This window comes from Pseudonaja textilis, chromosome Z (genome assembly GCF_049901715.1).
Source record: "Pseudonaja textilis isolate UNSWEBS1 chromosome Z, rPseTex1.2, whole genome shotgun sequence".
NCBI classification, from domain to species: Eukaryota; Metazoa; Chordata; class Lepidosauria; order Squamata; family Elapidae; genus Pseudonaja; species Pseudonaja textilis.
The window spans coordinates 109,322,685-109,336,700 of record NC_142008.1 but is presented as its reverse complement, the minus strand read 5'-3'; the positions used below and the strand labels follow the sequence as shown (position 1 = coordinate 109,336,700).

The following is a 14,016-nucleotide window of genomic DNA, read 5'->3' as shown; positions in this document are numbered from 1 at the left end:
GGTTTTAGATTGCATAGTGCTTTTTCAACAATGTCTTCTGTAAAATGAATATGTATTAGATCATTGTAGTTTTCTGTGGTTTGGCTAGGAAATACTGGGCATGATCCATTGCTGTTTACAAATACTGAGCCAAAGAATGTGTTAAAGATGTTGGCTTTAATGGTGTCATCGTTGCAGTCTTTACCATTAGGCCCTATCAGGGATGGGATGGACCTTGAGTCTTTTTGTTTGTTTACAAAATTGTAAAAAGCATGGGTGGAATTGGTGCGTAGAAGGTTTTTCTCTTGTTTGATGTAATAATTGGTGCATTCAGTCTTTATCTGGTGGCATAAATTTTTGTATCAGCTTTTAAAGTTGGCAACGTGACCAAATTTGTTTTTTCCCCAGAGTTATCTCTTTTTGGATTGAAGTTTCCTTATTGTTATGGGTAATCTGGGTTTTTTTTGTGGGGGGGGAGTTGTTGTTGGTACATATAGTTTGATGACTCTTTTGACTTCAAGTAAAAATATGTTGTAATGGTCTTCAACAGTACAAAATTCTTTCTCAAATCAACAGAAAAACAAAACTAACATGAATGTTACTATTCCCATGGAGGGTCCCTGATCCACCTGTATCAATTTTGTTTGAAATCACTGTCATTGGTGACTTTTCTCTAAGATTTTGAGTGACAGAATTTGGCCACTTTGAACATACTTTTGGACTGTATTGAACTATGGTGGGGAGTATTCCTTCTGCATCAGTGCAACTATGGATAAGCTAAGCTTCTTTTACTCATGTTCTGAATAAATAATCTAAATAATATGAAGCTAGAATACCCTTTTGCTATGGTTATGTGCAAGTGAGACCGTTATTTATTTATTTGGCGTATGGCAAATACATGGACTTATAGTGGTTCAAATGTTAATGTCTGGTCCAGCCTGCCATTAAAGGACAGGGTGGTCTATGCTGAAAAATAATCAGACATTGGGATGATGTCAGCTCTTGGTGTGCATTCGGACACAATATGATGGATATTTTGCTGAGGAGCACCACAGTCATGCTGAGGAGTAGAGACAACACCCTACTTAAACAATGAGTCCTGGCAGATACCATGTTGGGTACGGATCTTGTTCAGAGTTGACCAATACTGGTGAAGAAGGTCAAAACCTGGCACCTTTTATGTAGGTATGTAACTACCTGTATCTGGGAATTCAGCAGCCTATTTGGCTTTTCATTGTGTGTTGATGTCAAAGTTATTAGATAGCTGTTGAAAGAGAGGGCTTCCTAGATTTAAGCACGCCAATTGATAGATAAGGAATATCAGCATGCACAGGAAGAAGTCGTTTTCTCATATTTTTTGTTGTACTCCTTTACTAAGGCTTCCTGCCTTCATAGAGATGGTGGGACTGTTATCTTATTTGACAAATGAAAGCAGTTAATTCTAAATACATTTTGCTTAAAGATACAAGCTCTAACAATACAAGGTTTAGGGGTTAAATTCTAAGGATGATTTAGAATGTGTATATCTGTGTGTATTTTTGTCTGTGTCTCTGTGAGATGAAGTATTTTTACTGGGCTCACCTATCCCCATGGTATATAGTTCAGCAGATATTTTCCCCAAGAAGATTGCTACACGCAAGATTACAAAACTAGGGAACATCGAAAAAGGATGTATAAACCTCTTCAAACCACCACAGAATTGCAATATGTAACAGTCAGTTTGATAAGAGAAAAGGACTCTGATGATATCTTCAATTCTCTGAACCTTGGATTCTTCTTGAAGGGAACCTGAAGGAGGGAAAATTGAAAAATTGGGTGAGTTTTGACCTGGAACAGTTCTAGAGAGTTTACACTATTACAAAAATAGACAGCTTATCAAAACAATGAATGTAATGAATGAACAGAAAAAGCACAAAGGCCTGGAGGCTAAAACATATGAAGAACAGTTGCAGGAATTGGGTGTGGCTAGTCTAGTGAAAAGAAGGACTGGGGTGACATGATAGCAGTATTCCAGTATTTGAGGGGCTGCCACAAAGAAGGGTGGGGGGTCAGTTTATTTTCCAAAACACCAGAAGGCAAGGCAAGAAATAGTGGATAGAAACTAATCAAGCAGAGAAGCAATCTGGAATTAAGGGGAAACTTTGTAACAGTGAGAATAATTAACCAGTGGAAGAGCTTGCCTTCAGAAGTTGTGGGTATTCTACCACTGGAGGTTTTTTTAAAGAAAAGTCTGGACAGCCACATGTGGAATGGTATGGGGCGTGATGGCGAACCTCTGGCATGCATGCCAGAAGTAGCACGTAGAGCCATTTCTGCCGGCATGCGAGCTGTCGCCCAGAAGAGATCCACTGCGTATGCATGCGGGCCTCACTTTTGGCACACGACAATGAAAAGGTTAGCCATCACTGGTATAGGGTGTCCTGCTTGAGCAGATCCTTCCAGCTCTCTATTCTGACTCTGTAACTTCCTGAGAGACCTATTTAACCATATAGCTAGCATCTGTTAATAAATAACACTCAGAGGTAATTGAGTTCGCTTATGGTAACTGAAAACATGGTATTTAAAGGCATGGAAATATGGAACTTAGGAACTTATGATGCACAGTTCAGTAGAGGAGCTTCTTAGATCTTATTCAACTTGAAGAGTTTTAACTTCAAGGTGTTGATTATTACCTATGAAGCCCTGTAGGGCATAAGGTCTGAATATCTGAGAGATATATCCAGTCATTTTCAGTTTGGTCTAGTGGTTAAGGTACAAGACTAGAAAGCAGGAGACCACAAGTTCAAGTCCCACCTTAGCTGTGAAAAGCCAGTTGCGTGACCTTGGGCCAGTCACATTCTCTCAGCACAACTCACCTCACAGGGTTGTTGTTCTGGGGACAATCGGAGGAGGAAGGAGTATCAGGTATGTTCCAAAGTGGGTACACTCTAGGTCTTTTCTGTTAAACATTGTCAACTTTTGGGATTGAGGAAATGAGCATTTTCTGTTGAAGCCTTAACCCTCTGGAATAGTATCCTTCACAGATATTGATGTTGCCGTCTATTCTAGAGTTCTGGAAATCTCTTAAAACCCAATTTGGGTTCCAGGCCTGGAGTTGTTGCACTGTTGCTCTCTCTCTCTCTGTGTGTGTGTATGTGAAGACTGTTTTGCTTGATTTGTAAAGGTGGTCCTTGACTTATAACTATCATTGAGCCCGATATTCCTGTTGCTAAGAGAGATGTTAAATGAATTTGCCTGAAGAAAAAACAATTATTACCAACCTGCCTTCCACTGAGGACCTGTATAATGCACAAGTCAAAAAGAGGGCTGTGAAAATATTTACAGACCCCTCATATCCCGGACACAAACTGTTTCAACTCCTACCTTCAAAACGACGCTATAGAGCACGGCACACCAGAACAATTAGACACAAGGACAGTTTTTTCTCGAACGCCATCACTCTGCTAAACAAATAATTTCTTCAGCACTGTCCAACTATTTACTAAGTCTGCATTACTATTACTATTAATCCTCCCATCCTTCCTTTCACTCATCTCCTCCCTTATGACTGTATGATTGTTACCTTGTTGCTTGTATGCTAATGATTGTTATTGTATGATTTGATTGCTTGTTTACCCTAAGACTATCCTTATGACTTATCCTGATGACTCTTGACAAATGTATCTTTTCTTTTATGTACACTGAGAGCATTTGCACCAAGACAAATTCTTTGTGTGTCCAATCACACTTGGCCAATAAAGAATTCTATTCTATTCTATTCTATTCTATTCTATTCTATTCTATTCTATTCTATTCTATTCTATTCTATTCTATTCTATTCTCATTAACAACCTTCCCTGCCACAACTGTTAAGTGAATCACTGCAGTTAAGTTAGTAACATAGTTGTAGAGCTAAAAAAAGGGAACTTAGAGGGCCACAGATAAAATATGCTTTGGTCCATATGAGTTTCTGAACTGGTTTAGGTTGGCTTGTATTAAGACTAAGCTATTTCTAGATTTTTTTTAAAAAAGTATACTTTAGCGTAGGTCAGAAGTAGGGCTGAGAAGATATCAGCATACCCCTCACATCCTGGACATAAACTGTTTCAATTCTTCCCCTTGGGGTGCCACCAGGGAGCATTGCATGCCAAAACAGCTAGACAAAGGGACAGTATTTTTCTCTATGCCATCACTCTGCTGAACACCTAATTCCCACAGTATTATCTTATATCTAAGGATATAAGTATACAGTACTCAACCTAGAGTATTGTACATGTGTTACAGTGGTGGGATTCAATTATTTTTACTACCGGTTCTGTGGGCATGGCTTGATGGGTGTGGCAGGGGAAGGATATTGTAAAATCTCCAATCAGAGGTGGTATTTGCTGGTTCTCTGAACTACTCAAATTTTCCACTACCAGTTCTCCAGAACTGGTCAGAACCTGCTGAATACCACCTCTGATGTGTTGGACTGCAACATCCATCATCCTGAAACAATTGGGGTAATGGAAATTATAATGATAAGGGAGAATATTTGAGCTCAGAGTTGAAATGGGTGGTCTTTGGTGATCTCTGGATTTGGTTGTTTTCTTACAGATGTTTCATTACCCAAACTAGGTAACATCATCAGTGCTAGTAAGAAATGGGGTTTGCTCTCACTTTATATTCTAGTAGCTTTCTCCTAGTGTTGGAGGTTCTTCAGTTCGATTGTTTATTGTTAGCATGTTTCACAGTTCTTAGATTGGGGTATTGCTTACTTCTTGATTATTAGTCTGATGTTAATCTTGGTGTTATGTTCATCTGGGTTTTGATTGCTGATGGAGATGTGTTTTGATTTTTTTTGTCCTTGTTGATACTCTTTTTTGAACAGTGTGTAGATGTTGTTTGTGACTATGTCTATTGATGGCCAATATTGTTTGAGTGCTAGGGGTCCTGGAATTTTCTAGTATTTTTGGATTTGGCTTGGTCCAGAAGCTGAAACATGGGTATGTCCGCATCATGAAATTAAAGTTTTAATCATATCTTCTGACTGCTAATTGGTGTTCATGGATGTGTTCTGCTAATATCTATCTGTTTGTCCTAAGTAGTGGCTGTTGCAGTCTTACACTCTATGTTGTAGATAACTCCTATTTTTCTTCTTCTGGGGCTGTTGGGACTTTTGGTTGACTTAGGGTGTTTTGGAGAGCTTTGGTTGATTTATGTACTATGCTGATTTCATGTGGTTGTAATGGTGGTTTCTGATATGCTTTTGATGCATGGCAGTATTATAATGAATTATAATCCAACATATACGGATGGTGTCTGTTTTAGGCAGACTGCTCTAGCTTTTGAAGAACTTCTTTTAATTGAGCAACATTATAAAGCCAGTGTGATCTACGATGGTTAGAATATTGGATTGGCATTTGGAAGACCCAATTCAAGTCCCACCTCAGCCACAGAAGCTCAATGGATGATTTATGGCCTACGTCTCTCAGTACTTTATGTAGTTGTTATTTATATCTATGTGTCTATTGATGGCTGATTTGTCTGAGTGCCAGGCATCCAGGAATTGCCTAACATTTTTGGACATGGTTTGAACTTTAATATCTCAAGAGTTGTTACAAGGGAAACTGAAAGAAAAGTATACTGTTTATGCCTACTTGATCTCTTGAACGAAAATTGTAAAATAAAGCTAGAAACATCTTTTAAAAAATCAAGGTAGGCAAGCTAGACATCTACCAAATAAATAAAAAGCAGAGGGGGTGAAAAGATGTTGCACATCAGGAATAGGGGAATCTGGTTTATTACTTAAGTGATGTCTTTTTAACACAACTACATACTTCTATGCAGACAATATCAATTTGCTTTCTGAGTAAGAGGTATATTTTACCTGGGGATTAGCAATAACAATAGAATTTAGATTTATATACCACTCCATAGTGCTTTACAACACCCTCTGGGCTGTTTACAGCAGGTTGCCCCCAAAAATCTGGTCTTCATTTAACTGACCTTGGAGGGATGGAAGTCCGAGTCAACCAGGATCAAACTCCAGGCTCTGGGCAGAGTTTGACTGCAGTACTGCATTCTAATTCACCATGTCACCATGACTTTGTATTATTTTTTATCTTATTTTCTTATATCATATTTTGCAGCTACTGTCTCAGGACTGAGCCATGGTTCTTAAGGCCTACTGTTTTGGGGCTCTCTTTCTCCTGCTCTGTCTCTCAGCTACTTCCATCTGCCTCCCCAACAAAGCTTCATCCTATAGAGAATTTATCAGAAGGCATGTGGACAACCCCAAAACGGACCTTCAGAATGATCACAACTACTGCAACCGAATGATGCGCAGCAAAGGCTTGAAATGTCAACGGAGCAACACCTTCATCCATGCCAGCAGCGAACGGCTGATTGCCATCTGCAACTCCAGAGGAAAAAAACTGGATGGCAACCAGACCAGCAAGACCCTGTTCCCGATCACCATCTGCATCAAGAGTAACCACCGCAGAACAATTTTTTGCAAGTATCAAGGGAGAAGTGAGATCAGGAAGATCCGAGTCACATGTTCCAAGGGCCTTCCAGTCCACTATATTACCCACACTTGAAAGAAGGGAAGAAATGTGATGGAACCAAAGATATCCTTTTCTACAGTGCCTTGGCAACCTTCCCTCATGTGTTCTGCTCTCCTACATCTCCATATGCTCAGGCTGAGCTGGCTTCATTGCTTGGCAATATCAGTATTCTCCAAGTCAATTTATAGCCTTCCTGATTGATCTGATTCTTTTTGAAAACAACTTGATGATTTCATTAAATGATAAGCCACAATAACCTTGGTAAACTCCACATGTGTACATGCAAATAAAGTTGCATCATCTTCTGTTATAATTTCCTGATGTTTGACTTCCTCCTTGTGTCTTTTCTGTAGCATGGCAATCTCTGTATCTTTATAGTAACACTGGATCTATCCCAGTGGTCGCCAACCAGTGGGCCGGGGACCACTGGTGGTCCGCAGGAAAATTTTGGTGGTCCACAGAGAAATATCCTCCCCAAAACACTCCTCCCAAAGCAATTAATCCAGGCTGTGTGGAAACACAAGGCTGCACTGCCCACATGACCCACCCACCCACTGAGTTAATGTAATGCACCCTACATGAGGTGCCTTGACCACATATTCACTTTCAGGAACACTGACCTTAAACTGTATCTTTACATCTGATCTCCAAGGCAATTCTGAACTTTAACGTTAGAATTTCAAAACATTTTATCAGAATCAGAGAGAATTCAGAGGGTTAGCACATTTTCTGATGCTTACTGCCTTTGGATGAAATTCCACAAATATCTTTCATCCATCATAGGACAGCCTAAATCATTCATGTTACAAAAGGCTATTAATTAATGTGAAAATAATAATGAATAATAAAACAAATTTCAAGTTTGTAGGCTTTACAGTTCTAGAGATTTTGTGATGATGTGCGAGTGGTATTTAGCTTTTATATACTGTATATAAGATTATCAGGGAGTTATTTTCATTACCCCACAATAAAGGTTCAATCACATCACTTAGACTCCATAATGAAGAACAAGTTCAAAATTACCCTGGTCACAGTGTTGAAAAATGTAGAAGGAGCAGCACAAGCAGGCAAGATTCTTTTATTACAGTCCATTTCAATACACGGACTTTAGCCTTATTTTGGTGATCACTTTGTAGACTGGTCTATTCATTAGGGCTGATAGATCTCTCTGCTGAAATAGGGCAATTGAAAGTGCATTAATCATAAGAGGACAATAGCCAGGAAGAAAGAAGACAGACAGAAACCTAAAACAATGGAGGAATTAATGTGAACCTTTGAGAACTATCAGATGGAATCTAAGGCAGTGAATCAAAGTGTAATTATCAGTTTATCTCTATTGCAGGATATTAACAAGAGAAAGGGCTTTATGAAATCAATATTTGGTATTATGAAACTATTTAGCCAATGTCCTAAATTAAGTGGGTAATCCATTCCAACAATGTATGAAAATCCTGTGAGTTAAATCAGCACCACTAAATCCACCAATATTGAAACAAAGAGTAAGTGGAAAATTATTGGCAGATATCCATGGACGAACGTACCTCTCAGGGCAAATCTCTTTTAAACTCTTTTCTGAGACATGAATAAATGTGTTAATTTTTATGTGACCCATGTTTGGATTGGAAATAACTTTGCAACTAACAGCACTTATTACAATCCTTTTGTTTTCAGAACTTTTCTGATGTTATTTAAAAGTTTTGCTGTTGTTGTTAATCGTCATAAATCTCACTAACCAGGACATTCAAAGACTTCCTTCCTTCTTCCTTCAATTAGGTTTTTTGTTTTGCAGCTTCTGTTCAATAACTCTGATGCATCATCATTCAATGCATCAGAGTTATTGAACCGAACCAACCACTGTGCCAGATTCAACAAACTAATGAACAGGTATTTCAACAATGATGGCAAAGATTCAGATTCAGACAGAACAATGGAAAGAAGCAGATGTATTTTCAAAGAACTCCAAATGTTCCAAGCCTTCTTAATTCTCAATTACTGATTGGGTTCCTCTGTCTCCTCTGAGCCCTTTTGTTGAATTACTGAGCCAATATATGCAATGAGTTAATATAATCTGCTCTACATCAGGCTGCATTTTTATTGTTTTATTAAAGTTCTATAGCTACCTGTCTCAACCAATGATTATGGACAGCTTGCAATTCAAAATTGCAATTTTGAATTATAAATGAAATTTAACATTACAAGCTTTTAAAATGATAAGATCATTCAAAAATAAGTATACTATTCAGAAATTGGAGGAAACCCCTACTACTATGTTCTATACCACAGGGTCAAATTCATGGTGTCAACATTGTCATCATGTGACTTTCATGACATTTTTCACCTTTGTGGAGCTGGTGTGTGCATGTTACAACTTGTCATGTGTGCCACTGAACAATATCTATTATTGGAACACACACACACACACACACACACACACACACACACACACACATAGGGAGACAGAGAGACACACACCAGAGGGACACTGGGAGACAGATAGAGACAGAGAGACAGAGATTAAAAAGAGAAGCTTCAGAAGAAAAATGATATTGAGAAAATCATAAATGAAGTTTTCAAATCAAATCAAACGTTTATTGACAATGCACAACATGTGTACGATGAAATTCAAACGAGCCTCCCCTGGTGCAAATATGAGCCAGCAGTGTGCAGCAACAGCCAAAAAAGCTAATGCAATCCTAAATTGCATTAACAGATAGATACAATCAAGATCAAGTGAGGTAATAATACCTCTCTATAAAATCTTAGTAAGACTACACCTAGAGTGCTGCTTCCAGTTTTGGTCACAACATTATAAAAAAGATGTTGAGACTCTAGAAAAGGCATAGAGAAGAGCAACCAGGATGATTAGTGGACTGGAGACTAAAAGATACTATGAATGGTTGCAGGAAGATACTAAGATACCATGAATGGTTGCATGGCTAGTCTAGTGAAGAGAAAGACCAGGGAAAACATGATAGCAATCTTCCAATATTTGAGGGGCAGCCACAGAGAGGAGGGGGTCAAGCTATTTTCTAATGCACTTATAGGCCAGACAAGGAATAATGGATGAAAACTGAACAAGGAGAGGTTTAACCTGGAAATAAAGAGAAACTTTCTGACAGTGAGCGCAATCAACCAATGGAACAGCCTGCCCTCAGAAGTTATGGCAGCGCCATCTCTTGAGACTTTCAAGAAGAGATTGGACTGCCATTTGACGGAAATGGGGGGGATGGACTAGATGACCTTTAAGGTCCCTTCCAATTCTGATTATCTGTTATCTGTTAGGACCCCCCACCCACCCAAAAAACCCCAGTGAGTTAACTCTGGTCTATGCAACAGGAGTGGGATTTTTTTAAGTTTAGAACTATGATAGCTGAGTAAACTTTAGCCTCTTCATATGTTGAATTCTCCAGGGAAATGGAAGGATGGCCATTAGATGAAATTAAAATTCAACAGGGTCACATAGATGATATCTAGGGTAACCAACAAGAGAATCCTTTACCTTTCAAGATTGAGGAGGAGTAGCTGTTGTATAGTGGTTTCTTGGATGTTCACCTTCCTTTAAGGGGAGAGACCCTACAACTCAGACAAAAGGGTCTCAGGGTCCAATCTATCTTATTTTGCTAATCACAATGCTGCTTAATTTTTAATTTTACCTTAGAGATTAGCAGCCTTTCTCTTCTCTCCTAATCTTTCTGAAGAATCCAATATCTGGTAGACTAAAGCCAACTTGATCAACTTTGACAGTGTCAAGGTTGCTGCTTTATTGACAGTTCTGCCAGGTGAATGGTGGCTGAAAGACTGAAAGAAAAGAAAGAAGGTACCTTGGTTGCATGCATTTTTCTCAAGCAACTTGTTCTTCCATAACCTCTAGGACCCAAATTCTAGATTTGCCTATGTTGTTGACCATCATGCCAACATTTCCTCCTTCAATGAAACAAAAATTATTAAAAACAAAAAACAAACTATAATAGGATATAATAGGACCCTGGCTGAGGGAGACTCTGTCCGGGGGAATTCTCCAAGGTCTGGTGACCGACAGGCCTACCAGATCAGCGAACCAAGGCTTCCTGGACGAGTAAGGGGCTACCAACAAAACCTCCGCCCTCTCCATCAGTAACTTTGTGATTGTCCCTGGGATCAGGGGAAGGGGGGAAAATATACAATAGCCCCTGGGGCCACCTGTACTGGAGAGCATCGATCCCCTCTGCTCCCGGTGCTGGAAACCTTGCAAAGAACCTCAGGAGTTGCAAGTTCTCTGGACAGGCAAAGAGGTCCATTGGAGATATATTTTTAAACATTTCTTGCTGACGGAAATATTTATAACTATTTTATAAACCCTGAAGAAATTCAGACTGGCAAATATTCTGGATCTCTTCATTGGTCAACCCAACTGTCAACTGCTAACTTGCATTTTTTAAGTCTTGAGCCAAATGTTCACTTTCAGGAAGATTAAACTTAAATGGGATCTTTAGGTCAGATCTCCAAGGCAATTCTGAACTTTAAATATAGGGCTTTGAAATCACTTTAAATAGACTCAGAGGGAATTCAAAAGGTTACTGGATTTTCTGATGCTTAGTGGCATTGGACGGAGTCCCAAAATGTATATCTGATCTATTATAGAACAGGCTAAGCCCTGAATGTTACAAAAGTGTATTAGTTTGGTGTACGAACTAATGTGAAAAGAGTAATGATGAAACATTCAGGTAGTTCTTTGGATGGCTGAACAAGGAGACACAAATTTCAGGAATTAAATTTTACCCCACAAAAGAAGATGTTAATACATAATAAAGAGAGAGTTCCATTTTGAGGAACAAATATGAAAAGATTCCTTTGAGCAGATGTCCATGATTCTTCAGAGCAGTGAAATCAAACTTCAGAGAGAAAAATGAAAACCAACTCTAACAGTTCCCAAGGTTTTCACCTAATTAACCACAGTTCCCATGGTTTTCACCTAATTAATAGAATAAAACTCCCCCTTCCCAATTGTCACCAGTCAAATGAGTACATTGGCAGGTCTCTTTCCTCCTTCCCCAGCTACCTGTTGCAATGGCGTTGGTTCTCACAGGAAAACTTTTCATTTTGACTGTTAGCTGGGCTATCTACTTCCCCCCTCCCTCCCCTCTCACCTGATTTCACCTGATTCAGCCAAACTTTTTTTATACATTTTTTTTTATTTTAATACAAACAATCCATCTTCCATTAAACAGTCATCTGGGTAAAAATGTCTTGTTCAATAACAATTAAAATTTTCAGCCATATTCATTATTTGTCTACTCTTCACTTGATATTGATATACATAGCATATCTTATGCTGTAACAATCCTCATCTTAACTTATTTAATTCTATTGATACATTTTCTATATTTCACTATTCTTTTGATATTTATTCTCTAGCCATTGGTAGAATAGTTCCCATATCATATGATATTCAGTTTGTTCCTGTCGCGTTGAGCGACCGGTCTGTTGTTTCGCCTTTCTGGTTGATTGCTGAATTCCTCTCAGAAAATAACCTCTCCAGGGTGAGATTTAAAGTAGCCCTCCAGGGCGAGACAGTGGGACCCTCAGCAAGGGTGAGGCTAGGCAAGACTCACAAAAGAGTGATTGCCAAGCAAGCACAAGAAATAAAACACACAAAACACAAGAAATCTTCAAAATGAGGCAGCACTTTGAGCCTGGGGGAGATGGGATTCCCTCGCTGCCCTGGAACAGATGGAAAAATCCAGGCTTCTCTCCTCCTCCTCCTCCTTTCTTCCCTTTTTCCTTCTTCTCTCTCTCCCCAGGCTTTTTGCTGTCCTCTTTTATTGTGCTAATTCAAGGGAGGGGGTCAGAGAGGAAATTTACAGAAAGGTAAAGAGATACAATGTTAATCTTTTTTGACCAGTTTACATGACATGAGTCACATCCTCTATAGCTGCTATAGACAGGCATATCTTATTTGAATACACGTTATTGTCTCGGGTTATTCTTTTATTTAACTTCCTTCTTGTCAGTGCTTTCCTGCTGAGCTGAATACGTGCTTTCCAGCAAGATTTCTTCTTGTGGAAAAATACAAGACAGAACCAATGTAAAATAGTCACAATTCCTCTTTTCTTTTAATAATTTTTTTTTTTTTTTTTTTTTTTGCTCATGACTCTAGATAGAGTTCTTTCTCCTCCAGAGTAGTCTCACAAGGTGGCAACAAGCCCTTCGGTTTGTTGATGCCTTGCAGAACCAGCTCATACGAGGAGAAGTCCTCATCCCCCGAGTCGTGGCTGGACCTAGTTAAGAAATTTTCTTTGGGAGAAAAGAAGTTATTAATGTCTATTTCCTCCTCTGACTCTTGGTCAGAGTACCATTCCAACAGCGGTTTTTTGACCAGATCTTTTGATTCAATGCTGGATGTAAGAAAGCTAACTGTTTTTTGAGTATTGTTAATTTCATTGTCAAGTGTTTTCAAACGATCCTTCAATAATTTTAGTAAACGTCCTATTACACATGGACCAATAGTACATGCAAGAAGCAATAACACAAGAGGACCTATTAAGGCTGATAATAGTGCTGTTAACCAGGGAGAAAAATTAAACATGCTTTGATACCATGGCTGTCCTTGAAATATCATAATTAGACATAGATATAGAAAGACGAATTGTAAAAATATTCCCTTCATCTCCTTGACTATCCCACTGACATCCTCCCCAAGTAAACCCAACCATCCATTGTTTTTTTGTAAGTGTCTTTCCTTTTGCAGTAAATGTGATTCTGAGTGGATTTAGTCTCTGTCCACAACAAGGCATTGAAGAGCAGGGAAGATGTTCTTGAGCACGGGTAATATGAATATAGTCATTTTTGGTAGGTGCTTCCCACCAGATATGACCTGTGGATACACACGATGAGTGTCATCAGGGATGAGGTGGCGTCTTCGCATGACAGGTGTTTTGTAGTGAACAGGAACCCAGGAAGATGAATGATGCAATATGCATTTGGTGACATCACAGGGTGGAAAGCAGCAACGAAGATGCCATTGCAGTTTGTCTCCAGGAAAAGTTGTCTCAGAATTAGCTTGAGATGGCAATGTAGGAAAAGCAGAGGATAGTGGAGGAGATGCCAGTGAAGGAGTGGAAAGTAATAGAACAGTGTGATTGAAGTATGTGTGATTGTGAAAAAATCCTAAGCAAGAATAAGATCCTATAGTAGATAGAGTAACATGTATAGTTAAAAATATTAAACAAGGAGAATAGTAATAGTGAACAGTAATGTCAGAAGTAGGCGAAAGAAAGCTACCATTGTGTTGTAAAACATAATTACATGTAGAAAGGAGATTATCTTTAAAAATAAAGGTAACAGTGTCAGCAAGAAAAGTAAAAATAGCATCAGGAGATGCCCTGAATTGAGAAAAGACAGGAAATATTGATATCAGAAGAAAAATTAGAGTCAGGTTTGCCATGGTAAGGTCTGACACAGCGAGCAGGAACCCAAAGCACTCGATCAGGAAGTTGGACAGCAGCGTAACCTTTTCCCCAGGTGATGAGCT

At 38.9% G+C, this 14,016-nt stretch overlaps 1 pseudogene across 5 annotated transcripts in view; it reads left to right on the top strand.

Moving 5' to 3' along the window:
* Window positions 1-6,915, top strand: part of LOC113449564 (ribonuclease pseudogene) — a 52,732-nt pseudogene extending 45,817 nt beyond the window's left edge. For 2 of the 5 annotated variants that reach the window (XR_015740122.1, XR_015740123.1), the window contains one exon: window positions 6,090-6,915. The product of XR_015740122.1 is annotated as a ribonuclease pseudogene, transcript variant X4 (transcript). Of the gene's footprint in view, window positions 1-1,655; window positions 1,795-4,353; window positions 4,461-6,089 lie in introns of those variants that run through there. The other 3 variants (XR_015740119.1, XR_015740121.1, XR_015740120.1) reach the window with 3 other exon arrangements.
* Window positions 6,916-14,016: the final 7,101 nt, after the last annotated feature.